Below are 15,586 nucleotides of genomic sequence, written 5' to 3'. Positions count from 1 at the left end.
ATGTCATTTTCCTATGGGTGACTTTCTTACAAATATTCTCAGCAACACCTTCTTAGATAACTTTTTAAGAGAAAGCTGAAAGTATATTTTCTTTTTAAAATTAAGCTCAAAATAGATGATCTCCAAAAATATGAAAAAGAATCATTTTGTTCTACAGTAGAAATTAACATATTATCAACCAACTATACTTGAATAAAATATATAAAAATAAATGATCCAAGATGCAGAAGATTGTAAGACTTTCCCATTTTGTATTTATTAAAGAAATATTTTAAAACTAAGATCTTTTGGCTAACAGTCATCAAGACAGTATGGTATGGCACAAAGACAGAAATATAGATCAATGGAACAGAATAGAAAGCCCAGAGATAAATCCACGAACCTATGGACACCTTATCTTCGACAAAGGAGGCAAGGATATACAATGGAACAAAGACAACCTCTTTAACAAGTGGTGCTGGGAAAACTGGTCAACCACTTGTAAAAGAATGAAACTAGAACACTTTCTAACACCATACACAAAAATAAACTCAAAATGGATTAAAGATCTAAATGTAAGACCAGAGACTATAAAACTCCTAGAGGAGAACATAGTCAAAACACTCTCTGACATAAATCACAGCAAGATCCTCTATGACCCACCTCCCAGAATATTGGAAATAAAAGCAAAAATAAACAAATGGGACCTAATGAAACTTAAAAGCTTTTGCACAACAAAGGAAACTATAAGCAAGGTGAAAAGACAGCCCTCAGATTGGGAGAAAATAATAGCAAATGAAGCAACAGACAAGGGAGTAATCTCAAAAATATACAAGCAACTCCTGCAGCTCAACTCCAGAAAAATAAATGGCCCAATCAAAAAATGGGCCAAAGAACTAAACAGACATTTCTCCAAAGACATACAGATGGCTAACAAACACATGAAAAGATGCTCCACATCACTCATTACCAGAGAAATGCAAATCAAAACCACAATGAGGTACCATTACACGCCAGTCAGGATGGTTGCTATCCAAAAGTCTACAAGCAATAAATGCTGGAGAGGGTGTGGAGAAAAGGGAACCCTCTTACACTGTTGGTGGGAATGCAAACTAGTACAGCCACTATGGAAAACAGTGTGGAGATTTCTTAAAAAGCTGGAAATAGAACTGCCATATGACCCAGCAATCCCACTCCTGGGCATACACACCAAGGAAACCAGATCTGAAAGAGACACGTGCACCCCAATGTTCATCGCAGCACTGTTTATAATAGCCAGGATATGGAAGCAACCTAGAGGCCCATCAGCAGATGAATGGATAAGGAAGCTGTGGTACATATACACCATGGAATATTACTCAGCCATTAAAAAGAATTCATTTGAATCAGTTCTAATGAGATGGATGAAACTGGAGCCCATTATACAGAGCGAAGTAAGCCATAAAGATAAAGATCATTACAGCATACTAACACATATATATGGAATTTAGAAAGATGGTAATGATAACCCTATATGCAAAACAGAAAAAGAGACACAGAAGTACAGAACAGACTTTTGGACTCTGTGGGAGAAAGCGAGAGTGGGATGTTTCGAGAGAACACCATCAAAACATGTATATTATCTATAGTGAAACAGATCACCAGCCCAGGTTGGATGCATGAGACAAGTGTTCGGGCCTGGTGCACTGGGAAGGCCCAGAGGGATCGGGTAGAGAGGGAGGTGGGAGGGGGGATGGGGATGGGGAATACATGTAAATCCATGGCTGATTCATGTCAATGTATGACAAAAACCACTACAATATTGTAAAGTAATTAGCCTCCAACTAATAAAAATAAATGAAAAAAATGAAAGAAAAAAAAAGATCTTTTGGCTAATTTGAAAATTACTATGTGAGAATAAATATCCCTAAGGTTTACACAGAACCACTAAATGTTAAAAAGAAATATTTTTTTCACTCTAAATTAGAAATTGTCAATTTCTTTCCTTCTTGAATATTAAGTATACTATTTTTTTTTAACACCAACTAATTTATTTATTTATTTTTTCAGTGGGTTTTGTCATACATTGATATGAATCAGCCATAGAGTTACACGTATTCCCCATCCCGATCCCCCCCCCCCACCTCCCTCTCCACCCGATTCCTCTGGGTCCTCCCAGTGCACCAGGCCCGAGCACTTGACTCATGCATCCCACCTGGGCTGGTAATCTGTTTCACCACAGATAATATACATGCTGTTCTTTCGAAACATCCCACCCTCACCTTCTCCCACAGAGTTCAAAAGTCTGTTCTGTACTTCTGTGTCTCTTTTTCTGTTTTGCATATAGGGTTATCATTACCATCTTTCTAAATTCCATATATATGTGTTAGTATGCTGTAATGATCTTTATCTTTATGGCTTACTTCGCTCTGTATAATGGGCTCCAGTTTCATCCATCTCATTAGAACTGATTCAAATGAATTCTTTTTAATGGCTGAGTAATATTCCACGGTGTATATGTACCACAGCTTCCTTATCCATTCATCTGCTGATGGGCATCTAGGTTGCTTCCATGTCCTGGCTATTATAAACACTGCTGCGATGAAAAAATATGGAACGCTTCACGAATTTGCGTATCATCCTTGCACAGGGGCCATGCTAATCTTCTCTGTATCATTCCAATTTTAGTATATGTGCTGCCGAAGCGAGCACTTAAGTATACTGTTAAAGAAAAGTATATAAAAATAATCTAGGTTTCATTAAGGATTTTATCAATATCTCTGCACCATACAAAAAGTAAATTAAATACTGAGACTCAAACACTTGTAAATAAGAAAATTAATGAAATTATTTTACCAGCTTTATATTTACTGGCAAAAAAAAAGTGTTAATTGGTTTTAAGTAGCAGCTTAGCTAAACTTCTTAATTTGTCCACTTGTGATGGTTTTGACAGTCACTTCAAACAAGCTGGCTCTCTGTCGTGCATTCAAGGCAGGATATATGGTGTGGATTTTGCTGGTTAGAACAGACACCTCAGAAGCACAGATGTAGAAACAGCAAGAGGCAGGATGTCCCAGACCCTGCCCCAGCTCAGTGGACAAAGGAAAAAGTGGTGAAATCTGTGAATATATTTTTATATACATGCCAGTATTACTTCCCAAGGCGGAACCATCTGAAGAAGGTGGAATTTCCTTGACTTTTGAAGTCTTCCATCCCTTGTTTTAGGAGAATCCTTGGCACAAACAACATGTAAATTTCAGCAGCTTAACACAAACTTTCTTGCCCATGTAATGGTATGGTCAGGGTAGGTGGTAGACTCTGCTTTATGGAATGATTATAGAACTACATATACTTCTCTCCACCATCTTTCCATTGCTAGGTCCTCTCCATCTGGACAACTGACAAGTGATAAAAGAAAGGAGGAGACACCTGCTCTGGTCATCTCAGCCTCAATGGTGATACTCATAACTTCTCATGTTCCACTGGCAAGAATCAGTCTCGTGGTAACCAGCTAGATGCAGGCTTTGCCACATATGTCAAAAAATAGGTTTCTACATTTCCCCAATTCCATGACTGTCTTTCTTTTTTTTTTTTTTTTTTCCACCTCTGGAGTAGCTACTTCTCTAATCCTAAGTAACATTATTAATTAAAATTTTTACATATCCTTTAAGATGTAGCTGGATGTGGGGGAAATATACCAAGTAATGTTTGATGTAGATATCATTGATATCTCAATAACTTGCTTCCATTATCTGTGAAAAAATACACAATTTTGGCTGAACAATTATATGAGGCATTTAAACCTTTTTATCTACCAACCTCCAGTCTTAAAAATCATATTTAAAGAAAAACTCTCAACATGTTATGCTATTCTTAGTTCAGATAGAAAATGATGCTGATTATAACAGTGTAACTATGGTGTTGCCATGGTTATCCACCTATTAATGATTAAACTTGCTTCCTTATGCTGGTTAGAAAGTATATTTTAAAAGTAGAAAAGAAGTTTCAGTTTATTAGCAGATTATAAGACCCAAAGTTCTCAAACAAAAGTTTGGATATCAGAAACCAATTCAGGCTCTGATATTCAACAGATTTTTCTCTAGTGTCCATGATGTGGGGTTTTTTTCCCTCATCAACTCAGTAGTCATTCTTCAAAGAAATAAGCATTTTATGCATCATACAGTCATTATGACTTCCTGGGCAGAGAGAAACTTGGTGAGAGATAATATGAATTATGCAAAATATAAAATTGTTTAAAACTGTAAAGCATCAGCAAATTGAATCTGTTTATTTTTTCTTGATTATTTATGAAACCCATCCTCCTGAGTCCATATACAAAACTATCACCATAAATTACCAAAGCACTCAAAGTTTCAGAATCATATGAAAAAGATGAATAGCTAATAGTTTTTCACATAAATGTCCTTGAGATTTAAAACACAAGATATTTCTGTTTACTGTATTTTTAAAAGCACTCAAATGTTTATAGGTATTTCCAGCTTCCAACACAATAGATAATTTATCTCCTTACATTTATAGTCCTCACTACTGGTTTTTAGGAAGAACAAAAGCTTGGAAAAGAGATACAAGGTATCTCTGTCTTCAGATAATTTTGTTCTATACTAGAGGAAAAAATAATAATTATATGGTAATGTTTATCTTCCTGTGCTTATCTGTTTATTCAATAGACATCTCTGGAGTGCTTAACTGCATGCCAAGCTCTGTCCTGATATGAAATGCACAAGACAGATATGGTTCCTATCATCATAGAGCTTTTAATAGCATAGGTAAGAAATGATGAAGCCCTAAACAAAGGCTTCTGAATGAAATTACTCTCTTTTTACAACAGAATGAACGCTTAGCCTGTCCTTCAAATTCTTCAGCCTATATTTTAAGCGTTACTTGCAGAGGAGTACTATGCTTGCACACCCCCCTACACACACACAAATGGTTGTTTGCATACATCATTTGGAACCAAATTCCCATGTCCAGGATTGTGTTTTCTGTCTCCAAGAAGTAAATTATATCCAGACTTCAAGACCTAACTCAAATCTCGCTTTCTCTACAAAGCCTACTCGGACTGACTGAATGGTCTCCCTGTCCTCTGAACACCTGTAGACTTTTTTTTAAGTGTTAAAAACTTGCGTAGGAAAATTTATTGAATTTATATTATGAACCAGATATGTTACAATTAGTTTTTCTCATTTTGAATCTTAATGGTGAAAAATCTGTATTTCACATATGAGAAGACGTGAATTACAGTGGAGATAAATAAGTTGTCCCAAGTTAGAGCTATAATTCAACTCATGATGTTATGATGAAAAAACGTCTGTGTTCTTTCCCACCACATCACATTGACCTAGTAACACTTTTTTATTTCTTATCAGAGTGTAAATTCTCTTAGGTCAGGAATCACCTTTATATATGTCTACATTTCCCATAATATCTAAACATAAAGCTTTATCCATTGTATATCTTGATTAAATTTTTTCATGATAATTATAATAAAAATGCAAGATATAATACAGAAAACACCTTCATTCACACATGTATGAAATAACAATTACAAGAGGTTGGGAAGACGAAAACACAGTGGGTTGAGGTAGTGAGAAAGGAAGCTGAGAACTAAAGAATGAGTAGAATTTCAGTGACTGCCATCATTAAGTAAAAGCATTCATTCCAGATATGGGAAAACTCAAGAGCAAAGGTGTTGAAATGAGAATGCCCAGGGTCCATCCATGGGACAGTGGTTGGAAGGCTCTGACTAGAGCCGAGGTTGATACACTGAAAGACAGATTAGAATGGTCAGAGTGTGGGATACACAAAATAAGGGCCCCCAAAAGACATCATGTCCAAACCCCGAAACGTGTGTTTGTTACCTTTTATAGCAAAGGGACCTTGCAGAAGTGATTCAAAGTAAAAATTTTGAGAGATTACCCTGAATTATCCAAATGGTACAGTGTAAACACAAGGGTCTTTATAAAGGGATGTAAGGAGATCGACTGTGTGGATCACAATAAACTGTGGAAAATTCTGAAAGAGATGGGAATACCAGACCACCTGACCTGCCTCTTGAGAAACCTGTAGGCAGGTCAAGAAGCAACAGTTAGAACTGGACATGGAACAACAGACTGGTTCCAAATAGGAAAAGGAGTACGTCAAGGCTGTATATTGTCACCCGGCTTATTTAACTTACATGCAGAGTACATCATGAGAAACACTGGGCTGGATGAAGCACAAGCTGGAATCAAGATTGCCGGGAGAAATATCAGTAACCTCAGATATGCAGATGACAGCACCCTTATGGCAGAAAGTGAAGAAAAACTGAAGAGCCTCTTGATGAAAGTGAAAGAGGAGAATGAAAAAGCTGGCTTAAAGTTCAACATTCAGAAAACTAAGATCATGGCATCCGGTCCCATCACTTCATGGCAGATAGATGGGGAAACAGTGACTGACTTTCATTGTGCTGTGGTTCATGGGGTCACAAAGAGTCTGACACAACTGAGCGACTGAACTGAACTGAAGGAGATCAGAGTGAGTAGAAAGAAATGTTACAATAAAAGCAAGAGGTTTGATGATAAGAGAAAGGGACCATAAGCCAAGAAATGCAGGTGGCCCAGGTGGCCTCTACAATCTGAAAAAAAAAGGGAACAGATTCTCCCATGAAGGAACCCAGCCCTGCCAACTCCTTGATTTTAGGCTTCTGACCTCCAGAACTGGAAGATATTGAATGTCTGTTTTCTTAAGTCACTCTGTTTGTGGTAATTTGTTACCTAAAATATAAGGTATCAGGAAATTTGAGGGCTGTACTAAATAATCAGGAATATCCCCTGCACGCATTGATCATTTCTAAGATAGCGATGGAAATAAAATCATTTGGAGATAAATCATGATGTTACATTTATTCACAGCTTTCTAAACAATTGTGGTAGCAATGAGAAAGGAACACATGAAGATAATTGGAGATTATCTCCGAGGAACTCAGAAAAAGGAAGAAAAATTCAAAGAAGATACATAAGTTATGAGTGTAAGAAGATCAACTGAAGTTATAAGGATTTACTATATAGCACAAGGAACTATTAATATATTCAATACATTATATAACTTATACTTGGAAATAATCTGAAAAAATATGTATCTATATATATTTGCCTTACACCTGAAACTAATACAATATTATAAATCAACTATATTTCAATTTTTTAAGTATAATTAAGAGAATTTAGGCCGAATAGTAAGTGCTAAGGAAGATTATTAGTTGTGTTGCACACACTGAGTTTAGCATGGTGATGTCATACCCATTAAACAAATAAGCCCTTACTACTAGAGAGACAAAGATGACGTGGAAATAGTGCCAACTAACTGTGAATCCATGCAAGCAAGAATATAGTCTTTTTCTCTTTACCACAAATCTAAGTACACGCAGCCAACTACAGTTAGTAGATGGTAGACATATTTGTTGATGGGGAACATATCTGCTCTTGCTAATCAAATGTATTGTAGACATTTCTGATTTTAAAAGAGCCTCATTGGGATAAGAATCTAGGTATAAAGACTTCTCTCTCTCTTAATTGATCTCCTTTCCTCCTCTTTCCAATTTTGCATCTGGATTCTAGAATCCATATATATATCCATGTGGCTTTGACGGGGAGGAATGCCCAGTCCTTCTGCCATCTCCTGAGTCTTCATGTGCCTGCTGAGCTGCGCCATGGCCCACCAGGTCCCTGGGGGTCTTTAACTCATCTCTGCTGAATTGAGAGCATCCCATGTGGACGTCTGAGCATCACTATTGCGTTGTTCCAGGTGCCATGGCCTACAGCTGCAGGATGGTGCAGCCACTTCATTCTCATTCTAACCACCTCATATCTCAACTGTATGAAAGCTCTCCCACGTTCCTCCCAGCCCTTCTATGTCCTCTGCCTCTTAGGGACCTTGGGATTCTCAGTTGCTTTCTCTGCATCATTACAATATGTACTCAATCCAGTGTAATTTTTATCAGGACCAACTGCCCAGGCCACCTGCCTTCATCTTTGTTACTATTCATTCCAGTATTCAACACGGACTTTTCTGAGACTCATGCAGGTTCCCTTAGGCTATACATTTGGAAACCCTGAATTTTCCAGACTTATCTGAGTTTTTAAAAACAATCCCTTGGCTTTTAAACCTCTTGCCTCTCTATGGCTTTTTAAGTGTCAGATTTGAAATTAAAAGGTGAACAAAGATGTTTGAGTTGTAGACAGTATCTCTTCTTTCCTTCCTTAGAGCAATAATTACTGGTCTCTTAGCCTTAACAAGACTGGACCACAGGGAATGAAAAAGAAGTATTTGAGAAAGGAAAGTCCACTGAAATCCATTTCAAAAGCTTTATATATAGAAGCAGAAGAGAAAGTTGAAGACATGCACATGAATGACAGCTGAAGGAGTGAGAAAGAGAAATAGTAATGGTCTGAGGGCTCAGCTGGGCAGCAGCTACAAAGCGGGACCAGGAGAGAAAGAGGAAAGAAGACAGGGTGAAAACACAATGATGGAGACAGGAGGAGAACCAACGTTTCAGAGACCCCAAGTCCAAGAGAAAAAGGACGTTTCCCAAGGAGGAGAGGAAGAGAAAAGTAAAAAAGTAGAGAGATCAAGGAGAATAGATACCCAGATGGAGCCCCAGGATCTGACATATGCAAGGTAACTAACCTGTCAAATGACAGGTGTGGGTTAGGGGTAGGATTTGGATTAGACCCCCAGAGACTATCCAGGTAAGGACTTCATAAAAAATATTGTCTTCTTAGTCTACTCCTGTGCCAAAATGTTAATAAACCATAATAGATCTTATATATATAAACAACATATTTATAAGCAGCATATCTAAGCTATACATATGTATATAAAAAGCTGGATATTTCTTTTTATTATCTCTATGGGAATATCACTCATTATTCATTTCATGTTTACCCCTAAACTGGTATATGACCACTCTACTAAAGTGCATCCTTTTCCTATGTGTAAAATTCATTTTTTACACATGTTTTTGCATGTTACACAGAAAAAAAACATGTTTTCTGTACATGTTACAGAATTCTCCATTTAAAGCACACCAAAGTTATTGTGAGTTCAGAAAAGAGTGACTGTAGTTCCTACTATAAAATTCCAAGGCTGGAAAAAATTCTTATTGTTCTGCTGAGCTTACTAAATATAAGAAACACTTTTGCTGTCTCAAGAACTGCTAAGCCTTCAATAAAGGGAAGATGACAGTTTGCAAGTTCAAAGGAGGGCCTATGCTATAAAAACACTGTATCAGTTCCAAAGGGAACTAATGAGAAAGTGGATTGTATACCATGTGTATGTAAAGCTCACTTCAACAGATACTCAAAGAACTGAAATTTTATACTTAAGTTACTTAATCGGTCACTGAAAAATTCACTACTATATTGTTTCCATTAAGTATTTCATCAACAAAAATGTGCTCAATAAGTCAGGCAGATATCTGCCTGCCTTATTGAGCACATTTTTGTTATAGTTTTGTATATCTATCTATAAGCAAAACTATAATCTGCCTGCCTTATTGAGCACATTTTTGTTATAGTTTGTATATAGATAGATATCAAAGAGAAAAGGATCTCTCTATGGGATTTTATATATTTTTAATAAATATAAATATATAATTTAAAAGATATATATGAAATAAAACAGCCCAGACTATAAAACTACCTGAAAGTCACAATGATCAACCAGCAAATACTTAAATAAAAAGACCTGAGCTCTAGATGAAGTGACTACAGGTACAATGTTTAAGCTTTCTGAACCCAATTTCTCCATCTATTAAATACATATGAATACTATAAATAAAAATAGTGATAGGCATAACACATATGCTCAAGCAAGATATGGCATATTAATCGGGAATATGCTACTCTTTTACTGTTGGCTTAAAAAAACTGTAGAAGTGAAATATAGCTAAGTCATGGAGTGAAGAATCAGCAAAATATTCCTAGATTCCTCCAGAATAATTTTCTCTCCACTTAATGTAATCTCTTCAGCATGTCATTCCACTGACATATTCTCTGAGTATACAGAATATCAATGAAGCCTCTGTGTCAGATTTTACAAAAATAAAAATTGAAGCTGTTTTCTGTTCTCTTTCATTTATTTAATTTCCAAACAGAAGCCCATCCTCCTGACCCACAGGACAGTTAGGACTGTCAATCTCATTTCTTTCACCAAAACTGAATAAAGCCCACCTGAGCCTTCACAGCAACAAACAAACATTAGGTTTTGAATAGAAAATGTATCTGAGGGTGATGGACTCATCCAAATCTTGACACATTCTCGAGAGGCAGGCAGAAGCACAGAGGAAGACCCTGTTACCAAATCTGGCAGGTAGAAAGAGGACACAAGATTTGCAGCTTATATCATCTAATTCACTGACCTGATTGTGCTTCCAGGGGAAGACTCAGATTTCTGAGGTGAAAAAGACGGAGAAGATAGAATAAACAGCCTGGGTAGCCCAGGGCATGCAGGGCTCTGGACGTAATACTCGCATGCGGCAGCACCACATGTAATGCGGAAACCAGCTGGTGAAGGCACAGAGTGTAGTCTCAGATAATTATTGTTTAAAAGAAAAGAAAATAGAGACTTATTTTTATGGACCTCTCACTGATGCACTCTGCACTTAAGTAAATAAACTTTCACGGGTGATAATAAATAAAAGTGGTTTTCTTCTCATCAAGTGTCCAGAGGTCCTAGGTGGAAAAAACAGCCAAACACATAGTCAGAAAAATAGCAGACAACTAACTGCCTCCTCCCCAGAAAAATAATTGGTATGTGAGGAAAACACAATGAAACACATCTTAATAATGTAAAAGTTAGATTCTAAAATGACTCCAGGGCTTCCCTGAAGGCTCAGTGGTAAAGAAGCCACTTGGCAATGCAGGAGATGCAGGTTCAATTCCTGGGTCGGGAAGATTCCCAGGAGAAGGAAATGGCAGCCCACTCCAGTATTCTTGCCGGGATAACCCCATGGACAGAGGAACCTGCTGGGCTGCAGTCCATGGGGTTGCAAAAGTTGGGCATGACTTAGCAACAAGAACAACAAAATAATTCCGGCTTTCATCAGACAGCAAATTATTATTATTTGTTAGTTTCCTTCCATATTATCAGAGAAAACTCTGGGAGAGAATTCAGATGCATATTTTATATCCATCAAATACTATTCATAAGTCTATTTTGCATATCAATTCAAGTTTTGCCACATTTTAGACAGAGGAAGCAAATTAATTCATTTTTACATGATTGTTTCCCTCTTCAGTTTTCTCCTTGATTTGGACTTATTCTCTCCCCAGTTAAAAACATTCTATACCCCCCAAAGTTCTGCAAACCTCAAGATGGTCCCGGGGATTCTTCTATCTGGAGCTATATTTCTGACCTTGAAATGAAGAGGTTTTATTTGCTTGCTTACTTTTGTTTGTTTTCATAACATATTGGAGTAGCTCTTAACAGTAAAGCCATCTGGATTTCCTCTTTCTTCTGAACTTTGCTTCCCTTTCCCTTAACTCTTTTTATTGTGCTTCTGTCTATACAGCTGAAGTGTTACAAACACTATTTATATTAGTTGTAAAAATGGACTGTAACCTTCCAAGATACTGTCCAATAATAAGGTCCTGTGAAAACTGAAGGGCTTCCCCAGTGGCTCAGCAGTAAGGAATCTACCTGCCATGCAAGAGCCATAGGAGACACAAGTTCAGGCCCTGGGTTGGGAAGATCCTCTGTAGGAGGGCATGGCAACCCACTTCAGAATTCTTGCCTGGAGAATCCCATGGATAGCGGAGCCAGGTGGGCTACAGTCCATAGGGTTGCAAAGAGTTGGACACTACTGAAGCAACTTCGCACACATGCGTGAAAATTTAAACTTTTCTCCCTAGACTCTACTGTACTTCGAACAGCTCTCAATGTTCTCTTGGTAATTTATCCTGTGTTATAAAATGAGAACTGTGGAAGCTTGTGAAGTCTGAGCCTGTATCTAATCTTATACACATAGCATCAGAGCTGGGTGGAAGTTCAGGCATCATTTTGTCCTGGGTTCTCAACACTGGCTGAGAATCCCAACCACCAGAGTGAGTTTTCAAATACTGCTGACCCAGTTCCATTCAGACCTGATATTTCTCAAAGCTCCTCAGATCATTTTAATGTGCAGGGAGGGTTGAGAGCGGCTGGTCTCATCTATCAGACATTACCAAACTGAAGCCCAGGAAGGCCCAATCACTAATCTACCTACATAAAATAAAAAACCGCAAAGAAAAGATTAAAGACCCATGTTTTAGTGCAGGGTTCTTTCAACTTCAAGGACTATAGGACTGCAAAGGTCTAAATTTCTTTCTAGCTTAGCTCTGGCCAGAACCAGCTATATAATTTGCAAAGCTAGTGCAAAACAAAAAATGTGAAGCCCCTTTTTCATAAATTGCCGAGAACTTCAAAAAGCTGGCAGCAGAGATTAAAACCAGGCTCAGGGCCCTTCTAAGCACAGAGCCTGATGCTACGGCACAGGCCACACACACCCATGAAGCCAGCCCTGGTCCAGGATTTGAAGATCTCCTGTTCATTAACAAGCTGAGTGAGAAAAAATAAAAAAGTTTTTCTAACTCCACAGCTCCAATACTTTGGCCACCTGATGTGAACAACTGACTCATTGGAAAAGATCCTGATGCTGGGAAAGATTGAGGACAGGAGGAGAAGGGGGCGACATAGGATAAGACGGTTGGATGGCATCAATGACTCGATGGACATGAATTTGAGAAAACTCTGGGAGAGAGTGAAGGACAGGGAAGCCTGGCGTGCTGCAGTCCATGGGGTCGCAAAGAGTTGGACATGGCTGAGCAACTGATCAGCAGCAGCTATAAACTGGGAAGCAGTGCTGAACGAGTCTTTAGTTTTGTTTCTTGTTTGTGTGCTTGTTTTGTTTGGTTTTTTTTTTTAACTGCAGGAGCTCTCAGAAGACTTCAATAAGCTAACGTACATCATGACTAGCCTGCCCTAGCCTGCTTCTCCCCCTGTCCAAAGCAGAATCTGTGAGACAAGGGCTTTAACTTGGGGGAGTGATCCCAGAGAACCAGAGGATGGGAATAGTAACACAGGGAAGGAAGAAATCAATACAAGGGTATGTAATGGAGCCAGCCACTGCAGTAGGAAAGTGGGCTAGATCTCCCTGGACGCCTCTGCAGAGCCACGTAGAATAAGCTTCAGCAGTGAGAAGGGTGGCGAACAGAGCCCTTATCCTCTGGGTCCTGTGGCCTGTTGGCCCTGAGCATGGACCCTATGAGGGGTTAGCCCCCTGGCCTTTCCAGACTGCATGTGTCAGGAGAGACTGGATGGTCTATCGGAGTGATACCATGTAAAGCTGGCTGCCCCAGCCAGGGCTAGCGGGATAAAGAGGCCCTGAGACCGTGACCCTGCAAGCTGGCATTCAGTCAGCAGCAGTCCAAACTGATTTTAGCTAAAACTCTTTACTTCCCCAGAATGCCTATCAACATCTTTCTGGACACATGTGCTATCTGTGGAGCATGCTTTGGAACAAGCCGAGGAGATATTGTTACAGTTAGATATTCCTTTTCAAAGAAATCACATGCTGGGGAAACCAAGTTAGGTGTTGGAAAGATCAAAGGCCTGATTAGAACAGAGAATCAAAGCCTGCCTCCAGCTGAAGGGCAGTAATTGTTTTGAATGTCCTCCCACAGGTATAAAAGCTCGAGGATTCAGGTCCCCCGACTCAGCTCTGTGCCAGCTCTCCTGAAATTCTTTAATGTATATCCAGAGAGTTTTAATAGGGCTGTCATTTGTTACGACATCTAAATCAGATATTTTTCAAATGAATCCTAGGTGAAACAGAAACCACTTTGGGCCTGCAAACTGGTAACAGTAAAAGGTTTTAAGTGAACTTGGCTACAGCTCACAATGACACAGAGAAATCCTTTCCTTGTTCAAGACAATTCTAAACACATGCACTCTCAGTCACTGAGACCGCTGGCAGCCATTTGCACAGACATATTGTGAATAAATGTCCTCTTACTATATTTATTTAGCTGTAACAGCAGACTCCGTGCAGTCCTAGCCAGAGAGGAAAAACTCCCTAGATATGTTTAGTAGACATGACACAGTTAACATGCAAAAATAGCGCAACAACAACAACAATGAAAACCTTTACATACCCAAGTCATAATTTCTATTTTTACTTAAGAACTCTATATGTTCATTTTTTGCAATAGTTTGTTATTTTAAAAAAAAATCCCTTCAAACATCTCTACACCATGTCTCCTATTTTCTGTCAGTCAGGCAATATTTATTTAGTGTTGATGCTGTCCAGAGCCCTGAATCTGATTGTGTGTATCAGCAGGATGTTTATATAAATTTAGAAAAGCACAAAGAACTCTGTCTCTCAGGGAAGCTAAATTGAAACATCAAAATGACAAAATATCCGGTGTGGCAGAACATTTGTATAAGGTTTTCAAAAACAGATTCGTCTTAAGAGTGATTCAGATTCTTAGAAAGAACGTTTTTATCATAATTTTCAAAATGTAATTGTCTTACTCTGAAATGTTTGTATGTCATTGGAAAACATGCCTTTAAATATTTAGTTTTCCATCTGTTTTAAAATACGACCACCCACAAAGGCTGTATGCTGCCAGTTTTCTCTACATTCCTTTTCATTGCCACACTTATAAACCTGGAAAATTTCACACAAAAACAACTCAATAGCCTGGACTTCCAGAGCAAAATAACTTTAAAATGAGTAATGTAACTTTAAAACGTGTAAATGTATACATGTTAAAAAAAAAAAAAAGAAAAAAACTAAGCAGGGTATCTTTCCATTGCTATATTGTATCTAAATTTACTCTTAGATACAGTATTTCAATACAATTATTTATATCAGTAGGGGTATTTCTCTGTTCATTATCACATGAGCAGAAATTTTCCTTAGGATAAAGGTCACAAAAAACCCTTAAAGAGGTATACCTCAAATTTACATCTTTTATACCTCATTTTATTTCTGTATCTCATATTTTCTCTTTGTCACATCTCTATTTGTCATTCAACAATATAAAACAAATATGATACAAATTCTATCTCTGTACCTGGATTACTCTCAGCCAGCAAATGATAAAAGTTTCTGCACCTTAGTTACCTGATCTGTAAAATTAGGATGTTATACCAAATAACCACTATTCTCTTTAAATCTTAAAATTAAACATAGCTTTAAAATAGGACTTCTTGTGAAAGAGATGGGCTGAAAACCTTCCTGTACATTCCAGATTAGGACAGCAGATTGAAAACTTTCATCTTATTTCACTCCTCCAAACTCTACTAAAATTACAGTAACTAAATGTTTAAAGAAAAGGAGGCTAAAACATTCCTCTCAATGAATATTCAGGGTTGATTTCCTTTAGGATGGACTGGTTTGATCTCCTTGCTGTCCGAGGGACTCTCAAGAGTCTTCTCCAGCACCACAGTTTGAAAGCATCAATCCTTTGGTGCACTGCCTTCATTATGGTTCAACTCACATTCATAGATGACTCCTGCAAAAACCATACTTTGACTACACAGACCTTTGTCGGCAAAGTGATGCCTCTGCTTTTTAACACACTGTCTA

At 38.0% G+C, this 15,586-nt stretch overlaps 1 non-coding gene across 1 annotated transcript; it reads right to left on the bottom strand.

Annotated features, from left to right (window-relative positions):
* Positions 1-2,563: 2,563 nt before the first annotated feature.
* Positions 2,564-2,670, bottom strand: LOC136150980 (U6 spliceosomal RNA). The gene has a single exon (XR_010659968.1). It is a non-coding gene; the product is annotated as a U6 spliceosomal RNA (small nuclear RNA).
* Between the last annotated feature and the right edge of the window lie 12,916 nt (positions 2,671-15,586).

Source organism: Muntiacus reevesi, chromosome 19, assembly GCF_963930625.1.
Source record: "Muntiacus reevesi chromosome 19, mMunRee1.1, whole genome shotgun sequence".
NCBI lineage: Eukaryota > Metazoa > Chordata > Mammalia > Artiodactyla > Cervidae > Muntiacus > Muntiacus reevesi.
This window is presented reverse-complemented; position numbering and strand designations above follow the sequence as displayed.